At 45.8% G+C, this 19,482-nt stretch overlaps 1 protein-coding gene across 1 annotated transcript in view; it reads right to left on the reverse strand.

The window, feature by feature from the left end:
• SPSB1 (splA/ryanodine receptor domain and SOCS box containing 1) overlaps window positions 1-19,160 on the reverse strand; it is a 33,724-nt gene extending 14,564 nt beyond the window's left edge. The window contains exon 1 of the mRNA XM_042883280.1: window positions 19,106-19,160. The gene's annotated coding sequence lies outside the window, so the exon portion shown is untranslated. The remainder of the gene's footprint in view (window positions 1-19,105) is intronic.
• Window positions 19,161-19,482: the final 322 nt, after the last annotated feature.

The following is a 19,482-nucleotide window of genomic DNA, read 5'->3' on the forward strand; positions in this document are numbered from 1 at the left end:
CATACTGGGCTGGAGATCTGCCTTTCCTTCAAGGATAAAAGGTAGCAAAGCTGGCTGCAGACCTCTGCATTACACTGCAGCAGTTTCTTCTTACCTCCTTGTCTTATGATGTGTCCATTTCCTTTCCATTCTTACTCATGGATGGGGGCAGTTACAGAGCCAACACTGTGCTAAACTCATGAGAGTGAGACTTTGGCTAGAAATACTTTGTATATTGGTCTTGTAGCAGACATGATAAAAGGAGTCAGGCAATTTGCTGTGGTTTTCCAGCATGCAAGTACACAGCAGAACTCAACTCCAAACATCCCTCACTTTGCAGAACACTGCCACATAGGCGTACAAGCACCTGCATGACAGGATAAGCATTACATGGCACAGTAAGTACAGTTGAGTTGATCTTGGGACCTTAGAGAAGACAGGGTAAAATACACAGCGAGCAGGGACTGACTGAACAGAACAGAAAGCCAGTGACTTGAGCTCTTCCTTTGTAAAACAGGATGGAGTCCTGAGTTCACCATCCCACACAACTGACAGCTCTGCATCTTAGCCAAGGGCTGAGAAACATAGCCAGAGTCCCTTCCCATGTCCCACATCTGCAGCTGCAGTAAGTGACCTTCCTTATACCTCTCCCCTTTGCTCTTCTCCAACATCCTGCTGGTCTAGAGGATCTGTCTGTAGCCAACTGGTGAAATGCTATTTTCCAGGAGCAGCTTCAAACTTACAGTTTCCAGCAAGTATTTACAGACAGCTGTTACAAACACAGGGAACTGATTGGATGAACTCCAGTTCCAGGTAGAACTAATCTAAACAATGTGTAAATCAAGCTTGATGCTACAGGACAGAATGGCATAGGCTCAGATGATGGTCAGCTCAGCTAGCAGCCTAACAACTCTCTCTCTGCAGCTCTCAAGTTAACAATGCATGGAAGTGGATTGCAGACATTCCTCATTTTAAACACAGATGATGTGGACAGGCTGTAGGAGGGATATGTTGCTGCTACTTAAGATCAGAAACAGTGAGTTCAGCTTTGAGCCACAGCACTGCGCTTTTGGAGACCAATTCTTTTGGATGAAATAGCAAGAAAGCTGTGGCTTGGCAGTTATATCTGAGTGAGGACAACACCTGCGTATAGTCTTTATAGAAGTAGGAAAACCCACACAACCCCCTTATTCCTCTGAGAAAGGCACAGGGGACAAATGGCAGCAAGGTCACAAAGCAGCAGAGCTAACACAGACGAAAGCCTGGAGAAAAACTACTAAATTACTACAGTTACTGTGCTCTTATGCTCAGCCCAATTCCTGCTCAAAGAGCTTTGCCCACGTTAGCCATCAGCAGTCATTCTGCAGCATAAGCTGTTACCACCTGAAGCACCGAGGCACTTGTCTGAGCATCTTGCCCTCCAGTGTTTCAGCATGCAGATACCCATCTGAAGAACACAGAAGCACAGGATCAAATACGACACAGACCAGGCAAGACAATTCCTGCATACCATGTTATCATCTCACTGGCCACATCTGGTCAGATACTAGACATCCTAGCATCACCTTCAGCCAAGATCTGTCAGGCAAATGATTCTTCTACTTGTGCCAAGAATACATTCTGTGGGGATGGGATTCCCTTATACTGAGATAAATGTTTTTTGGTAGAGCTGTACTGAATCAATGTGGAAGCAGTGTTCAGTGTAGTCTCTGCCTTAAGGGAAAGCACTAGTGTCTTGGAGTTTTGGGAGAGCTTACTCCAAGGAGAAAAGCTAAGCTAGCATAGAGATTCCAGCAGCAAAATCACCTGCACAACACACAGGCTTTTCACAGCTTCAATTTCCTTGCACGCTCTCAAGAGACAGCTCTGATCTGTTTGCAGACTATGGGAAACCAGTCACACAGCTAGCAGGAAGGCAGACCACATGACTTTCACCACCCCCAAAGGATCACCTTTCCTATACTTTTGAACCCATCTGACCACCTCAGGCACTTTTTCTCATGTTATTGAGACTCTGCATGTAAACAAGTGGTGTTTCCAGGGGATGCCTCCCATCCCAGTGAGGCTGAAATCTGTTTGGCACACAGCAAGCACAGAAAGCCCCAGTTTTATAAACAAGCTGCACTTGAAAGACTAGTTTGTGGGACTGAACTACCAAGCACGCTGTCTAACAGTACTTGTCTTACAACTTCCCTCTTCCTTAGCAACCAACTCCATGCTGCCTTTCTATTGCCACATTGTCTTCAAATTAAAGAGCACCCCCCTCTTTTAAAAAACAAACAAACAAAAAGACAAAAACAGCAAAACCCTTCTGTAACCAAGGATTTCACCGAGGCTTCTGATCTGATACCATATAACATCACCCTTAGACCATACTAAGAATTCAGCAGCTCCAAGACAGCCAAGTAGTAACACAACCAGCAGGGAAATACCTAAGAACTCTTCAGGACCTGTAGGTTAGATAGCTGCTCAAACCAAGTCTCACTTCCACTGATCATGAACTCCAGTAATGCAAGCAACAATTATTTAGGCTGGCTCTATGTTCCAGAAGACAATCAATAGATGGAGTAATCAACTGTTTAGCACTGGTATTCAAAGTATAAAATAAGCGCCCGGCCAAGTGGCCATTCCTGCCTCTTGTTTCTTTCTCCTTCCCTCTGGCACTGAAGCTGCAACATCCCTACATAAGCTGCATTTAGAAAAGCATTTCCTCCGCAACTGGACCACTGGTTATAGACAGCAGATGTTCATGTACAGAGCTATTTGCATTAAAGAAGTCCATCTCAGTCCTAATGACACACCTCCTCATGCAGAACTCCATGCTTGCAGTTACTTCTCTGTTTACTAGTTTACACTCTGCACAACTCACTGCCCAGCCCTCACATCCATTTAAGTATCTTCTGAGAAGAAAATACTAAGGAATGAAAACGTGGAAGAGAACAGTGAGTCAGAAGAACGAAACTTGATGTTTCCACCTCTGTTGAAAATATCCATTCTTGTACTAGAAGCTCTTTTCTGCAAAGACTGCAAGATGGGACAAAACAAGGCAATAAGACAAACGATCCAGTTACAATCCCTCCTTCCCCCTTGAGCTGAGTAAAATAAGGGATCACACCGTGGTTTAATGCTAGCAGCAACCCTGTTAAAAGAGATCTATGTTAAAAGTCCCAGCAGTCATTTACCAGAACTCCCCATTTTTCTCCTGCCTCCATAGGCAACAGCAAGAAAGAGCAGATCAACTTGTACAGCTGCATCTTGTGCTATCCTCTCCAAGTCCAGGGGTGGTCAGCCTCCTATTCTAGCTATCCTTGGCCTATAAGCAGATTTTTAGAAAGCCTTTCTCAAATGTGTGGTGTTTGAAGGAACAGGGGAAGCAGCATGGATCCCAGTTTGCTTTGGCTTGTCAGCCATAGGCTGACAAGTTACACCTCACTGTATTGTACCACATATACCTAAGTATTCCAGTCCACAAAGCAATTTTCAAATACATGACTTGAAAAATGTAAGATACAGTAAGGGTCTCAAGTCCCACTCCTTAAAGCAACACAGTCAATTCAGTCTGCAGCCATGCATAGGCCAGCAGGATTCTTTTCTCATAGGAAAACCATCTGCAGTTTGAGCTATTTCAATATTAAGGTTGCCCAGCTACAGCCTCCTCCTTCCTCTTTTCATTTAAAGATGTCACAAGCACTGCTAGCAGTAAAGCAAAAATCCCCCCAGCTGCCAAGCTCTGGATTACTCAGCCTGCTGCCCTCAAATAGGCTTACTGGGTCTGAAGCTACAGTACACATCTACATCAAATACAACTATACTAAAGGGGAAGTTGTGCAAGTGACTGGTACTGCTCATCAGCACTACAGAAAACTGAAATTTGGGCCACAAAGGAGAAAAAAAACCTCAGCCCATTCCAACAGTGGATCTCTGCTCCCTCCCACCAGTGCATTAGGTTCCTAATGCACCACAAACAGAATGCTGCAAAACAAAAGAGGACAGAGCTGCAAACTCAGTGACACTAAAACCAGCACCACGTGTACTATCAGTGCCAAAAGGACTCACCATGACTAGGTGTGCAGTGCTGTAGGATGGGAGCAGCTTAAGTAAAATCAGCATCAAGTTTTCATTTGCAGCTCACTTGTGGCATTGAGATAAGACGACAAGAGAGTTTCAGTTCATAGAAGTCTTTAATAAGAGATTAAAAGCAGAGGTGATGCTGAAATTGAAAAAAGTAATTCATCTGTTTGTGGGATTTATAGGACAGGCATCAATTATGAAAGGTTTTTTGACTAGCTTCCTTCTGGGAAACAAGCAGCCAAAAAACCACAAGTTACAGCCTGGCTGTACATTTAAGTCCTGTTGTCTCTCAGCTAATAAGACAGCATCCATTTACAAAAATCAACTGACAGCACTGCAGCAAGATGCTCACATAGAATCGTTACATAATTCAGGGTGAGAAGGAACTCCGGAGATCTCTAGTTCAGTCTCTTCCTCAAAGCAGAGTTGGACAAGATTACTCAGAGCTTTATCTGGTTTACTCTGATAAGCCTTCACAAATAGAGACTGCACAACCCATGGACAGACTGTTCCAACTCTTTGTGGTGAGAAATTTTACACTTTGCCTTATATATCCTCTCCATTCAAGTCATTCCAGTTTAATCAGCTAGTTTCAGGCTTCACTTAGTGTTAATCCTCAGGTCAAATAAATCTTAGAACACGTAGTACAGCCTTTGTAATCAACAGTGAATTACTAAGCAATTTAAACATACAGTTAAAGTATTCACAGGTCTTTGTCATCTTACCTTGTCACATGGAAAAAACTCAGCCTTTCCCTACACTATTTACCCAGATCACTTCATCCTGGGCTTGTTAAATGTTGAAAAAGAGGAATGAAGGCACATCCTGATGTACGAACACCCAGTAGATCTTTCCCAGCTTACTCAGACTATAAATTCAGGTCCTTCCTGTCCTGAGGTCTGTGGAGACTGAGGGTGTCGCTACTGAAGACAAAAACCTCACAAGAGGAGACAGTTGAGTCACTGAGGAAGTGATCTTTTTTCACAGACTATTTAGAAAGCTGTTCTATTCACTTAGCCAAAGGATGTTTTCAGAAATCAACACCCCTGCACGTGCATCCAAAGCACAAGTTCACACAATTACCCCAGCCTCTTTAAATCAAGTTCAGGCTTCCTAACCTGAAAGCTGGTCAGATTCTTTAATACCTCCAGCATCTGACTATGCGAAAAAAAGCTTTCTCCAGCCTCCTTCAGTAAGTCTGACAAACAAAAAGACAGCAAAAAGCACATTCACTTGCAAACTAATGCCTTTTACAATTCATCTCCAGAGACGTTTTGATTATCCCCCAGCCTCTACTCTTGAGTAACGTACACTTAGGATGCACCTACTCTGCATCAGATAGCTCCTGTAACATGCCACATCAAGGCAGCCAATCATTTCTTCTGTACCCTGACCGCTTGCCAAACCAGTCAGAGCTTAAGTTTTGGAATTCTCCATTTCCCTGAGCCACCTGCTCCACGAACAATCCTGTGGCTCACACTTATCCATCAGTGGCCCTCCCTGCGAGGCTTAGCACACCCCTTGGAAACAATACTCTCATGCATGCAGTTCAGCCACATCACCCTTTAGGAAGTGCTCCACCTTACAGGAACAGAACTCATCTTTTTAAGTGGAAAAGATGAAAGCCAAAAGCTGGATGTTCACACAAATCTCATGCTCAGTGCGAGTCTTTGAAGACAGGAAGGCTAGGAGGGCAGGGTGGACTGGGAAGAAGGCTGTCTGGCTAGCGGCTATGGATTGCTTCACTACCACAGCGAAGTGTCTGAAGAGTTGTTCTCCTCAGCTCCTTTCTGGAGCTGTGCTCCACCTTGAGCTACGTGGCTGCCACTCTTGCAGTACTCAACCATGCACTGCACCTTATCAGCTGGGAAGAAAGCAATCTGCAGGGACACTGCATCACACCAGCTTCTGCCTTCCCCATGCGCAGCCCCAGGATGATGAGCCCAGCTCCATCTGTACCTCTTAACCCACACAGAACAGCCAATGATGTCCCCAAGCAGGGATGGATAGCTCTGAGCAAACAGGGACCGGGAGCTTCCACCATTCAGATCAGTTTCATAGAAGGAATGCAGAATTAACTCCAATACAAAAAACAGTTCTATTATCAAAGATCACTAGGTACTGTGCTTTGAAATACCATTTCTCCCTCTACATCAAAGGGCTGTTACTTTCAGTCCTGTAGGAAGAAGTAGAAGTGAAAGCAGCATCTGCTTGGAAGAGATGAATGCAAGATAAAAGGTGTCAGTGACAGAAAGCTGGCAGCAGTCTTATGTTTTCTATTCAAGTTTGACCTGGGAACAACAACAAGCCTTAAAACATAATAAAAGCCATGGAAAAACCCGTTCTAAATCCAACAACATAGCCAGAAGATGCAATTTTTCTTCTCCAGCCACTGCAACAGCCAGTTGAAGTAAAGAGTCTAGATAAATCTAAACCTGCTACCCAGTGTAATCAAGCACCTTGGCTTGCTTCAGTCCACAACATCCCCCTCCACAGCTTTCAATTCCCTCTTCCTTTCCAAGCCTCCAGAGTGAAAGCAGTTTCCTAGGGATCTCCCTCAGCAGAAAGGAAGCGGAGTCACACCATGGCAGAACGCCTCCAGAATGTTTTGGCATAAATGGTTTGCAACACAGCCAGTGAAGAAAGGAAAAAAAACATTGGCATTTCTTGTCTGCCTAGAACTGTCTGTTCTCTGCAAAAAGTCAAGTCAGGATCACCATGTTTGTTATATAATACAAATTTTTAGATACTGTGCTCAAGTCCAGACCTGTAACAGCAACAGAGAGGCACTGAAGTTTGTCACAGAAGTGCATCAAGGGTACAACAACTCTGCTCTGCATCTCCATAACCTTTAATCAGATTTACAGGGCAGAGGACAGCAACCTTCCTAGCGTGGCAAAGCTATGAGGAAGTGCAGCCACCTCGTGCTGTACAATGGGCTTTCATTGGGAAGTAACCAAATGACAGCTTATGTTCTGCTCACACAACTGAAAGAGGGAGAAGAATATCTGAACACCTTGTTCTTCTGGCCTCAGTACCTTTGAGATAAGTCCCTCCAAGCACCTCTTACACAGACTCACAACCTGCCATCCTGACATTTTTGGTGGAGAAAAGGCTTCCTTGCCTTTTTTCCTCTACCTTTTAAGCAGCAGAAAGTTTTACCTATGAAGGCTTGATGGAAGGACCCCCTGATGGAAAGACCCATAAGGGACCAGTCAGAACAACAGTACAAAGTGCAAGCAGTTTGCATGAAAATTATCTCTAAAACATGGATCCACCATATGATTTACAAAGTCTAAATGCTGTGTGTATGCTTTGGCTGCCCACGTTCAACTACCATGTGTACACATTTGTTTTGATTTCAGCCAAGGATTTCAGCAAGGGCACTGATGATCTCCATCCTTTCACTAGTTACTTCTACAGCTAACACAGAAACCTGTCTTTCTATCTAACCTTTAAAATGTTTGAAACAATTGAGCAAAAAAGAGAAACCAACACAGTGCACTCAGCCTGACCCAATTCATTGCCATTCTCTGGAAATGACGTGCTAACCTCACTCCTGAAGTAGCAACCAGAAGCAATGCAACTCAAACTGTTGATGTGAGCAAAAATTCACAGAGATAGCCAGATAAATATGCAAACTAGTGCTGATATATTTGTCAACATTTAGCAAACCACTCCATCAGCACGCTCAAAGGCAACAAACCACCCCACAGCCACTCTCAATAAAGTGCTGAGCTAAGAGGATACTCCTGGCAGACAGATTACACAAGAGACAGCTCACACTGCCAGCTTTACTGGAACTTACACAAACTCCCCAAAGCAGAGCATTCTGGGATGATGCCTCACTACATTTCTGCCTTGTCATTAGCCAAAAAAAATTAAGGGCATGGTTAGACTGTGCTTAAATATAATTGACCTGGGACATACCGTAATTAGGAAGAGACGCTGCACATCTGAATGAAGGCTACAGCTGGGCAGTCTCAATATGATGCAATGTTTTGCTTTCACCATTACCCGATAGGGTCCTTGGAAATCACTACAACTGTTTGAGATAAGCAGGGTTACCAAAAGCTTCAGCTGGGTTCTTACATCACCCTGAATTGCACAAGGCTTCACACAACAGCAGAACTTCTGAAAGCTGCTCTAGCCTGGCTGTCTGAAGGTTTGTCCCCATTTAAGTGCAACAAGACAAATCAAATTCAAAACCAGAGAAGTGAAACGGACTGAAGCACACAAACTGTGGCGACAAGAATGTATGTATATATATATATGCTCTGTAGGTGGCCAGATACCCAAAAGCAACTTTTTCCTTGAAATAACAGTTTCAGTAATACAGAGCAAGTGGGGGTGAAAACACAACTAAGACATGTAGCCACAACACTGCACAGCTGCTCCACTACTGGTTAGTGTCCAGAGGGGCTATTCAAGAGGCTGGCAGTGGAATTTGTCCCTTAGTCTTAGGTCAAACTCAAAAATACATTCCTGAACAGTCCTACTTGCACAAGCTCTGTAAAATGAAGTAGCCATGACAGCTTTTACAACAGAAAGGATACTGTAAGGAAAATGTGTGTAAAGGGAATAAAATCCCCTTTAGGGATCAAGCAGTTAGCCTGTTTTCTAGGATGTTACTCTGCCTTGAGGTCTCAGTTTATGTATGGATGCTTTTGGCTTTTTAGTTGGTTCAGTCTGACAGCAGCCCGATATTGTAACTACTGGTAAGAGTAAGGAAAAGCATCTACGTATGCTATGCCTGAAAAGTTTCTGCCCACCAGTAAGCTCAATGGCAGAAACCAAAGCTACACCTACAGCCTTAATCTTCCTGTAATGCAGATAAAACATGAAGTTTTCAAAAGTATTTTGCCCTCTGTAAAGCGAGTAACTGAACACAGTTTGGGCTTCATTGAAGACTCCCCCATTGCCCATCTCAGAGGCGCAGACTTGTCCTGCTCACTTACTTCACAGGGAAGACACACGTGGCAATGAAGCTCAGCAAGTTTTGCAAATTACCTGCCACGTCAACCTACTGCAGAGATACCTACTAGCACATATGTTCATAAGGAAGGCTCCATACCACAAGCAGCTCTCCAGAGGTCTTTCCTTTCAATTTTAAAGGAGCACAATCACCTTCAGGGAAGGAAGGAGATGATGGTCCTCAATGTCAGAGGCGTACTGGGGAAAATTCCAAGATAGTATTTATTCCTTTTCTTTCTACTTTTCAAGTGCCCTGACACCACCACAGAAGCCTGAGTAAGCACAGTTTGAAGAACATAGATGTTCACCATCTTCTACTTCCTTCCCTAGGGATTCTCAGCAGACTAAACTGTGGGTTTCCTCTCAAGAACAGAAATTCCAGTACCTGTAATTAAGCTGGCTGCTTTCTACTCTGGCTATTCCAGACATTGCTGTCTGAGTCTTTTCCATTAAGGTTACATATTCAAAAAGCTCTCCAGTGTGAGAGATAAGAAACACTGCAAGAGTCAGTGATGGAGCAAGTGCATTAGATGTAAGCAGCCCTCCGTTGTCTTATCTGAGCATTAAACAGCTGCTGGTACTTTTTACAGTTCAAAGACAACACAAGAGCCTGTACAGTCAACCTATCCTCCCAACATACCGTAGTCATCCTAAGTCCTCATAAATCAACATGTCTTCTAAATAAGTGTTTAATACAAACATTTGTACAGTCACTTAATTCCTGGTGAACCCAACTATTTGATGTGGGCCACAGAAAGCTCCCATGACATCAGTGGAAAGTTTCCAATTAGGAAACTGAGTTTGAAGTACATGAAAAGAACTTAAGAAGTGTATATAAAGAGGAAGAAACAAGAGACCTGTTCTTAAAACGCAGTATACCTGGGAGCGAGGAGAAAAAGATAAGACGCCTTGAATTTTCAGCTTAACAAGTGAGAATTCTTAAGAAACAATTATCTAGCTACTAAACCCTTCAGTATCTCTAAGCTTCTCTCCTTTCTAAGGCTGGCCAGCCTCAGCCAAAGTACGTTCACCTCTTTTTCAGCTGCCACTGAAGTCCTGACTCCTTTTGAGCAGGCCAGCTGGTTCATACAGCTTAGCCAAGATTTGCTGCATACAAGCACTAATTTAAAAGCAATAAGGCGGCCACTGCCACCCACTGTTCAGTCCACCACAGCCTTCCAAACACGGAATAAGCATATGCTGTCCAGGATATCCGAAGCCTAGAATATCAAGTAAAGCCACCACACCCAACCGTATTTTGATTCCTTAAACGCCTCACATCAGACAAAACTTAGCATGCTATATTGTTTCTGCAGTCAATTCATTGCATTAACTACTTACTCATCCTACACCTATTCCTGGCTGATAACCCCAATGCTCTGGGATACCACCCAGGACCCAGCCTAGGACTTAAAGCTGGTGCAGAAATCTTCAGGCTGGCTAAAGGCATTTAGAAGGTGCTGACTACACTGCCCAGCTTTTCTATCAAACTTGAAGGCAAAAAGGGTTACATTCAGCAAACTGAAAAGCCACCTCACCACTGCTGTCCTGCCACCTGCTGGGCCACCTGCTTTGTCTGTCTATTCAGGGATGCTGAGGACTTCCACCTGATGCCCATTCAGCACCACAACCCTGGATCAAACTGGATTGCCATGACCAGCTTGCTTTGTGAGTGGTTTAGACATGCTAAAACAAGATTTAACAGTATGTGGAACCCTTCATTAGCACAAAAGCTGTTTCAGCAGTGAAGTCACTGGCAGGCCTCCTGCTCGACTACTTCATCTTGAAACAGAAATTCCCATGAGGCCAAGAGTTCTTTCAAGAACAGTCTTAAAACAGAAATAAAATTGCCAGCCAATGTCAGAAAGTTTGACAAGAGCCGAATTCTCACAACATAAGAGCACACTGCTCCAAACAGGTACTCCTGCATTACTTCTCATTCACCTTAATGACCATTAGATAGAAAGTAATTCTCCGACCTCAAATACAAAGGGAGGATTAGTCATCCTTCTTAATGCATGATCTACAGCTCACTCCGTTCCCCAGTGCTCCACTAAGGTTTTACCTGCATCAGAAAACTACCTCCCACTTAAAACTAAGAGCCATTCAATTCTTGTCTCTTCCCAGACACAGAAAAACCATTAACAGTCATCCTCCAACTTGACAGAAGTGTTGTTGCATTTAACCCATAAGAGTCCAGCTGAGGATAAGCCATGTAACTCACTCTTGTATGCTTCTAGATGCCTAACAGAAAGCAGGTCACCTCTCTGGCATAAAGCCCAAACCTGCTTCTCTCTACTAAAGTTAGTAGGACACGGCGTACGTCCCAACAGCAAAGTTTAGTTGATGGAATTTCTGCTTGCCCACACCAGTAATAGTGCCCACAGCAGCAAGCTGATCCCTTGTACCGAGTCCCCTGTCTGGGGAGAGAACATCAGAGCATCCTTACAACAAAGGGCAGACTGAAGGCACCTCACGAGTTGCAACCAAACCCATATCTGGAAAAAAGTGAACAGCAGGAAATCCTTAGAAAAAATACCACCAAGTATACAGATAAGTACACCTAATAGCAAAATTCTCTTCTGAGCCTGACAAACTCACTAATGCAGCAGATTCACTGGAATTCTTTGTAGGTGAACACCTGGACATACCTGCCATCCTGGAGTGACAGCACACTTGGCAAGTTTAGTTAAGTCTAGTTAAACCACGTACTGCTCTTGCTGTGGAGCAAGCTCAAGGATAGTTGCACAATCCGTCTGCCTGGAGATGTGGGCTACTGCTCCTTCCAGGCTCACTCTCATCAGATGTCCCCTCCCACTTAAAGTGTTGACACAAAGCTGTGCCTCTTGCAAATCCAGTTCAGGGTCCGCATACTGGGCAACCACCCGATTACTCAGATACCAAGCCTGGAGTTCTAACGTGATTCCTGCCAGAAGCGCAGAATTAGGCCTGCGTCGGCACATGAACTGCCCCTCCCAACAATCTCACTGGAAGGCAGCATCTTTCAGTCACGTGGCACACATCTCTCCCAGAGGATCAAAAGCACATAAGGAAATGTGTGGAGTGAACCTTCCTGGAGAGCAGAGTTCCTTCAGTACCTTCTTGCAAGCACAGAATTCAGAAAGTTAAGCTGCTTTGCAGTTTGTTGGTCCTCAAGTATATCATGAAGCTGGTAAACTCAGAAAGATAAAAAGATGATAGCATCGCCAAATTCCAGGATGAACCTTAGCCACTTAAGTTTGCTTGCATTAAGAAACATAAGAGTAACACTTCCCTTTTTTCCTCTCTCCCAAATGCCAACATGCAACAAATCAAACCCACAACTTGGACAACCAGTAGCACATTACTGTGTTGGTTTGCCCCTACTCCCCTGGATTTTCACTGTTACCCAAACTCACAGCCACTTCACAGCAGATTAACTGAGTTGTTGTTTTTTTTTTCCTACTTCTACAAAAGCTAGCAACAGCTGAACATTGGCAAGACAGCATGCCACATACCTAACCTCACAGCAATATCCTGCTGGAATCAGCGCCATGCATGCAGTCCTTCTGCCCTTTTCTTCTCAGGCTGCAAACTAAGCTACACTAGCAAAATCTAAGACATGCATGCGCCTGAATCAATACCAGAGCCAAATCTGAGGCTGAAACCACTTATGTCTATCTGATCCTTGCTGCAAGAGAGACACAGCTGTGATATAGTAGGGAGGAAAGCAACGCCTTGGCTCACACAAAAAGAAATGTTCAGGTTGATTCACTCCCACCACCCACCCCCAGTTTGTTCCAGCTAGAAGTGCACAATAAGCCAAGTGGAACATCCCACGCCAGTACTAGTGAGACTGTGAGACACCCAGCAAGGAAGTCAAGCCCTCAAGCCATTAGCACACAGCTGTGACAGCAAGCTATCAGGTAACACCACAGCACATCAACCTGCAGCAGCTCAGGGCTATCAGAAGCCCCAGAACAGACAGTCTAAGCAGCTGCAATGCCTGCCCATACCTTGACAAGTCAGGTTCTTTGTGAATCTATACAATCCACAGATCTCTTTTCAGCAGAAGTGTCAGTGGATTTCTTCTGCAACTACTCACGTTCCTCAGTGCTGGTCCTCCAGTTTCAGCTTCCCCTGCAGCTAACTGCTCCACAAACTAGCAGTTGTTTCTTCACACAGACACCACCTGAAGCTTCATGTCCCAACACACCAGCGCCCTGGCACTGGAATAGGACAAAGCAATCCCTCCCTCATCACTCAAGTTCAATAACATGGTATGCTCAGCCTTTAAGTAACTATGAAAAAATTGACTTGAAATAGTCTCATGCAGAGCAGCTGACAACACAACAGCAGCCCCTCCATACCACGTACCTGGGGTCCCAGTTCCTCCACAGTGCAGACCGAGACTACTGTCTGGAAGTATTTCAAGAGCCGTTATCCTTTACACTAAGAAGCAGTCTTCTGCTTGCTTCCCTGCCACACAGCCCACCCTGCTGCAATTCTGCAGATGCAAAGATCCTAAACACCACATGAAAAAGAATCATAGTGACTAAGTGAGAAATGCACTCAGCCCAACTCCAGGACACTTCAAGCCTTGAGACACCATAGCTGGAATCCAGACGTGTTTCACACCGCTGCTTAACGCAGGGTTTAGCTTCCAAAAGGTCCTTAAAACCAGAAGTTATCCACAGTGAAGTTGCCAATAGTTTAAACTAAAGATTTCTAAACATCTGAGACCAATGCAGTCTTCTCATGTAGAGAGCAGCCCAGCCTTAGCCCTCGCTTGATTTTGTTGGCTGTTTACCATCAGTGGCTCATGTTCTTTAGAATCAAGTTATTTCTGTAGCTTTTGTGCATCCAAGTGCCTTTGTACATTTATGGTATCAAGGTCCCATCTGCAGTCTCCTCAGGACAGATTCCTGACGTGATAACATACTGGTGATCCAAAAACAATCATTCTGAAACTAACATCTACACAGCTGCTCCAACTTACAAGCTTCATCAAACTCCCCTCCTAGGCTTGAAGAAAAAGCCCATGTTTCGTAACTCCATATTCAGACTCTACCTTCCTTCAAGTCAAAAGCTCCTGCTTTGAAATCAGGCAGATGTTTGTGTGCTGTGCTTTCTGTAAATGTAAAAAGCTTCTGGCTCCCAGGGGAGGTTTTGCAGGTTAAAAGCTTCAGTGTTACACAGTAGCAACACTCCTTCAACACAAACACACACACAAATCCATTTTCACTTTTCTTTTTAGCAGAGGAAAAATACCAGCAAAGCTTACAGTCGGTAAGAAAAAGTTAGTGAACAAGATTCTCCAGAGTTAAGAAGAACAGGTAAGGCAAGGGCAGGTCACTGTTTCTATTAGGATCAGAAAGAAGCTCATTCTGAAAAAGTCTTCCTGCTTAAACAATGCAATCAGGAGCAGGCAAGTCTTCTAGCATATGAATCAAACAGAAAGCCCACAGCACCCTCTCAGCTGCGATGCTTCTAAGCTGTGGACAGGGAAAGATTTTGAGTCACCCCCATCCCACTCTCACAAGTCCATGCATCCTAAATCTTTCCTACTCCAACTGCTTGGATGAGCCACAGGGTAGATACCATTAAACAAAACCTGGTTTTAGCAACCATCCTTGCCAAAGGTGATCAGATAAGAAAAACGTTCGCTTTATTTTCTCCTTTCCTGAAAGCCTTAAAGCAAAACACCGAGCGACTGAAGACTGAAGCAAGGCCACACATCAAGCCAGATGTATAGAAAGGATTAGCCTACAGCTGTCCCTGGCTCACAGCCGTGCACTCATCCCTCTGAACCACACTCCCTGGGGCACACACAACACTGTCAGACTGCTACAAGCACCAGCTGGCCTAGAAAGCTCTGGACCTTTAAGCCCCATCCCAGGCATGGCAACGTGCCACAAAAAAAAAAAAAATCTGTCTGTGCCAGTTGTCTGTGCCCAGAGCACAAACACAGTAAACAAGCTAAAGAACTGCTCTTCTGTCCATAGTCTTTCCAAAGAGGGGGAAAAGGCAGCCTGCAGTACCAGTCCATAGGGCCAGGTCAGTTTTACTCCACTTCAACTTGACAGCAGGACATTAATCACAGCTCAGCTGATGTTCTCTCTGTACTGTTACTCACCCCCTCTGTATGCAGGGGGTGGACCTCCAGATAGCATCCAGCTCACATCACATCCATCTTATCAGGGAAAGTCTGCTTGTACTTCCTTCCCTCAAATGCTACAGAGCTGAGGCAGCTCACATCACCCCAAAGCTACAGAACACCCAGAGTTGGGATTTAAGCCGCAATCTGTGTGTAAGAACATTCCTCAGTCACACACAGTTTCCAGATGGGCAACACTGGAGCATCAGCAACTCCTGAGCCCCTTCAGGATCAGTGCCACACTAATTCAGTCTGCTTCTTGCAGAGCTCTCAGGCAGGTTTGTTCCAAGATCACACTGCAGCTCCATTTCAGGGGGATGGGGCAGATGTAGTGACTAGCTGATAAACCACTATTCAGATAGTCACTGACTTTTAAATCCCTATAAAACTATTTAGCTGAAGCAAAGCAGTTGGTGTCTCCCAAAACTGAATATGCCAATGTTCAAGACACTAAGAACAGAGATACAGCTAAGAGGGTCTCAAACTTCAGGATCTGTATGGGCAAGGACTGACTTCAGTGGCTGCCTGAGCTGGAGCAGAGAGACTTCTTGATTTAGAGTTTCCCTTTGACGGAGTCTTTATCAGAAACAAGTTGGTGTGCCTAGACAGGCACACACAGCTGTCAAAAACCTCATCAGCTTGAGCCAGAGGTAATTTCAGATATCTTTATAAACAAGAATAAATATTAAGACTTCTCTTGGACGCTGCATTGATATCAAGCAGTCTTGTTGCCACCCAAATGTTCCAGCACTTCTTACCCAGAGCCACAATAAACAATCCACAGCCCTAGACAGATCTGCACATTTACTAAACAAAGAAAATGCAATAGCTCACAGCTGGGGATTGCCTAGAACAAATCAATAAGCTCAACTGCTGAAGATCATCCCTTACCCATGCGCCAGAAACAGGTGTTCTTTTATGGCTCAGCACAGCATTATGACAGACTGAAGTTCTAGATCTCGGTGCTGCACCTTTCATCTGGACTTGATAGGGTGCTAGTTTTTAAAAAAGCAAGTCCAAAACCTGTTTTGACCATTTATACATTAGACTTCAGTGAAAATTAAGAAGGGCATTAAGTGTAAAACTGTAATTCCCTCAGGAAGTCACCCTTCCATGCACAAGAATTAATTCCCTTCAGCCTCCTGTGATACTCAGCTTCCCACCCAGAAAGCTGGATGGCCCTGCTTCACCCAAGCCAGTGATCAGCCAGAAGAGAATTTCCTGCTCAACCCAGCATGCTGATTTATTCTAGCTCAGGTGCTCCCAAAGCATTACCTACAGTGCAGAATTGATAACAATCCCTTCTCCATTTTTATTTTATTTGAAAAAGTGACGCTGCTTAGTATTCCCATCCACACACTTGGAAGTTAGTACTAACCTAGGTTTTCCTCATACTCTGCTAAGTGTTTGACTATTTCTTCCAGCATATACCCCATCCTCACCAAGGATGGCTTCGCTCCCAGTAATTATTTACTGAAACACTGGCAGCTGTCACAGTTACTCACATGGAGTAGTAACTCAGGGAAAGCTCTGTTGTTCAGAGCTGTGTAGTAATTGGAAGTGAATCAGCACCCTGACATCAACCCATCCTACAGTGACCACCAGCAAAGCAGTGGTGACTGCAGTTTGGCAACCTTGGTTCTCAGACATTTACTCACTGGCATTCTGCAGGCATTAGACATCTCTGCCTGAAAGCAACTGGTGTCTTATTTGTATCTTGCACCAGCAGCTTAATTTGCTAACTCCTGTCACATGCCTGCAAACATGGAGGAGCAGAGCAGCAAGTTTCACAGCCAGCCTTGTGCATCAGCCTTTGGTAAGGTCAAGAGCTTGTTAGTATAATCCATGCGGGTCTAATATAGGTGCTGCTATAATGCTGCCATAACTCTATCAGTTAATACAAGCAGAAGCTTCTCTCCACATGACAGCAAAATAAGCTGCATCAACAGAGCACTTCTGCATAGCCCTGCTGAGGGCTCATTGATAGCCCTTGCCAACACCAGCTAATCCTTTCTCCTCCTGTCAACATAAGCTCTGACTCCAGACTGAATCAGTGTATGTATTGTGTGTGTATATATATAAATAATAATAAATATATATATTTTGGGGGGGGCTTCATCCCAAAACTGTATGCACAGCTCATATGGGTATGAGCTTGCCAGCCTCAGCTGGCCTTCAAACACCACTTCCATCAATTCAGGAGCATCAGCCATGAGATCTGACTGAAACATGAACGTCAGAGAGCCACAGAGCATACTTTCTTTCACATCCTACATTCTGCAAGAACACTAACTTGGAAGATTGGTTGTCAGTGGTCTGCACTCATTCACAAAGCTCGGCATACACCACATCCTGACTGGCTCACTGTTGACAGATTTTTAATTTGGTTACTTCCATGACTTTTTAATTAACCCTCAGGACAGATTAGAAGAGACAAGCAGCCTTTGCAGACTTCAGTCACTTTTTCTGAGGGAAGGAAACATAGAGGGGCAGAGAGAGAGAAGAGCAGCAAGCAGAGCATATTTTCCACATCCAGTATCCAGCTGCAGGGATCTGACTCCACACAAACACAGCACATCTCAGCGAGCCAGTTCCTGGAACACAAAACCACATCTCTGAAACATCTAACATGAGTTTACAAACAAACTCCAATCACATCACAGTGCAATTCAGTAACCTCTAAAGCAGGACAGGGGCTGTGAAAGCTCGCTGCTGATGTACTGCAACAACACAATGCCCCCCAGAGGAATACGCTGCTGAAGTTCATCCCTTGTCCTCAATAGAACTAAGGGGAGAAGAATAAATTGCAGCTTTGCGCATCCATCATCAGAACCCCTGAGAGCCACACCAGGGCTGGGGGCCAGGCATGCTGATGAATGGGGAGGGGACAGGCGCACCAGCAGCCGGTTGGCCAGGGAAGACTGCTCCAAAGCCAGTCAAGTGCCTCTCACAGTGCCACTTGCTTTGTAAACAGCAGCACAGCTCCATCACGTTCCCAGTAGCCTCCCGACCGACTTGCTGCAGAAACAGCCTTCTTCCTAGGCTAAGAATAGGTACTTTGACCTTGTCGATTCTATAACCAGACCTGAAAAAGATCACATCTGGGACAAAAGGATCATAAACTCCTCCTGCATCACTTCCAGTGAAAGAAAAATCAATCTTTTTCTAAGGCAGCAGCTTCCATCTTTGTAACCATTCTGTAAACCTCCTTATCTGGAGCAATGGCTCAGTGTGAAGATTTCCAACCAAGCACGGCCTTTGTGCCCATCAGTCACAGCCTGCCTGCTTCTCCATCAGGCACAACAGATCCCACATCTGCACCAGGCTATGGCAGCTTTACTCTCCCTTTAAAATAACGCTCCAGGTACTTCAGCTAGAGGATTATATAGGCTCCCATTATACCAACACAGTAAAAAAAAAAACCAAAAAAACAAAAGAAGCTGACATGTAAATTCACCCCTGCAAGGCGTGCTCCAGAGACCACCAAACGCAGCACTGCAACCACAGACGCTGAACAAACAACGCCACTTCCTCAAGAGCCCAACTTACTTCAAGTCATCGTCTAAGCGATACTAGCAGCGTTTATTCTGCAAACCCGCACGCTGCCGTGCCAGCCGTTCCCGCAGCCCACCCGCACCCCGGCAGCCCCAGGTCGGGCCCCAAGTCAACTCGGGGGCTGACGGTGCCCGAAGCGCGCCGAGCTTGCGAGAGCCCCCGAGCCGCACCGCTGGCTGGCTAAACCCGGTCTCAGCCCGGCGGCTCGTTCGTTTTTCTAGTTATTGTCATCTCGGAGCCGGCGCGGATTTCTGGCAGCTCGCACGGCCGAGAGAAGCGCCGCTGCAGAAGGAAGCGGGGAAAGAGAGGCCGCCGCAGCCCGGAGCTCGCCGGCCGCCGCCCCGGGGAAAGGCCACCGAGCCCCCGCCGCCCGCCCCCGCCGGCTCCTACCGTTCCCAGGGCGCCCGCCGGCCCATGGCAGCGGCCGCGCCGGGTCCCGCTCGCGGGCCGCCCCGCCGAGCGCCCGTCCCTCCGCCCCCGCCGCGGCGGGCAGGCTGCAGCCGCAGCACCCGGCTCCTCCCGGCGCCAGACGCGGCGAGTGGGGCGCCGCGCGTCACATGGCCCAGCGAGCGCCCGCGCCGCGCCCGCCCCTTGCACCGCCCCGCCCGCGGCCCCGCCGTGTTTGCCCAGCGGGCGGCCGCGGGCTCCGCTGTGGCCCCGCTGGGGTCGGGGTGGAAGCTCGTCGGAGTCCGCCCTGTCCTTTCTGCGCGAGGAGTGGCCGAAACGGCGCCTTTCGTCCGCTCTCTGTTTCGGTCTTTGTGGGGAAA

The sequence above is a fragment of the Lagopus leucura genome, unplaced genomic scaffold (assembly GCF_019238085.1).
Source record: "Lagopus leucura isolate 7727_CA_CO unplaced genomic scaffold, USGS_WTPT01 Super-Scaffold_100037, whole genome shotgun sequence".
Taxonomy (NCBI): domain Eukaryota; kingdom Metazoa; phylum Chordata; class Aves; order Galliformes; family Phasianidae; genus Lagopus; species Lagopus leucura.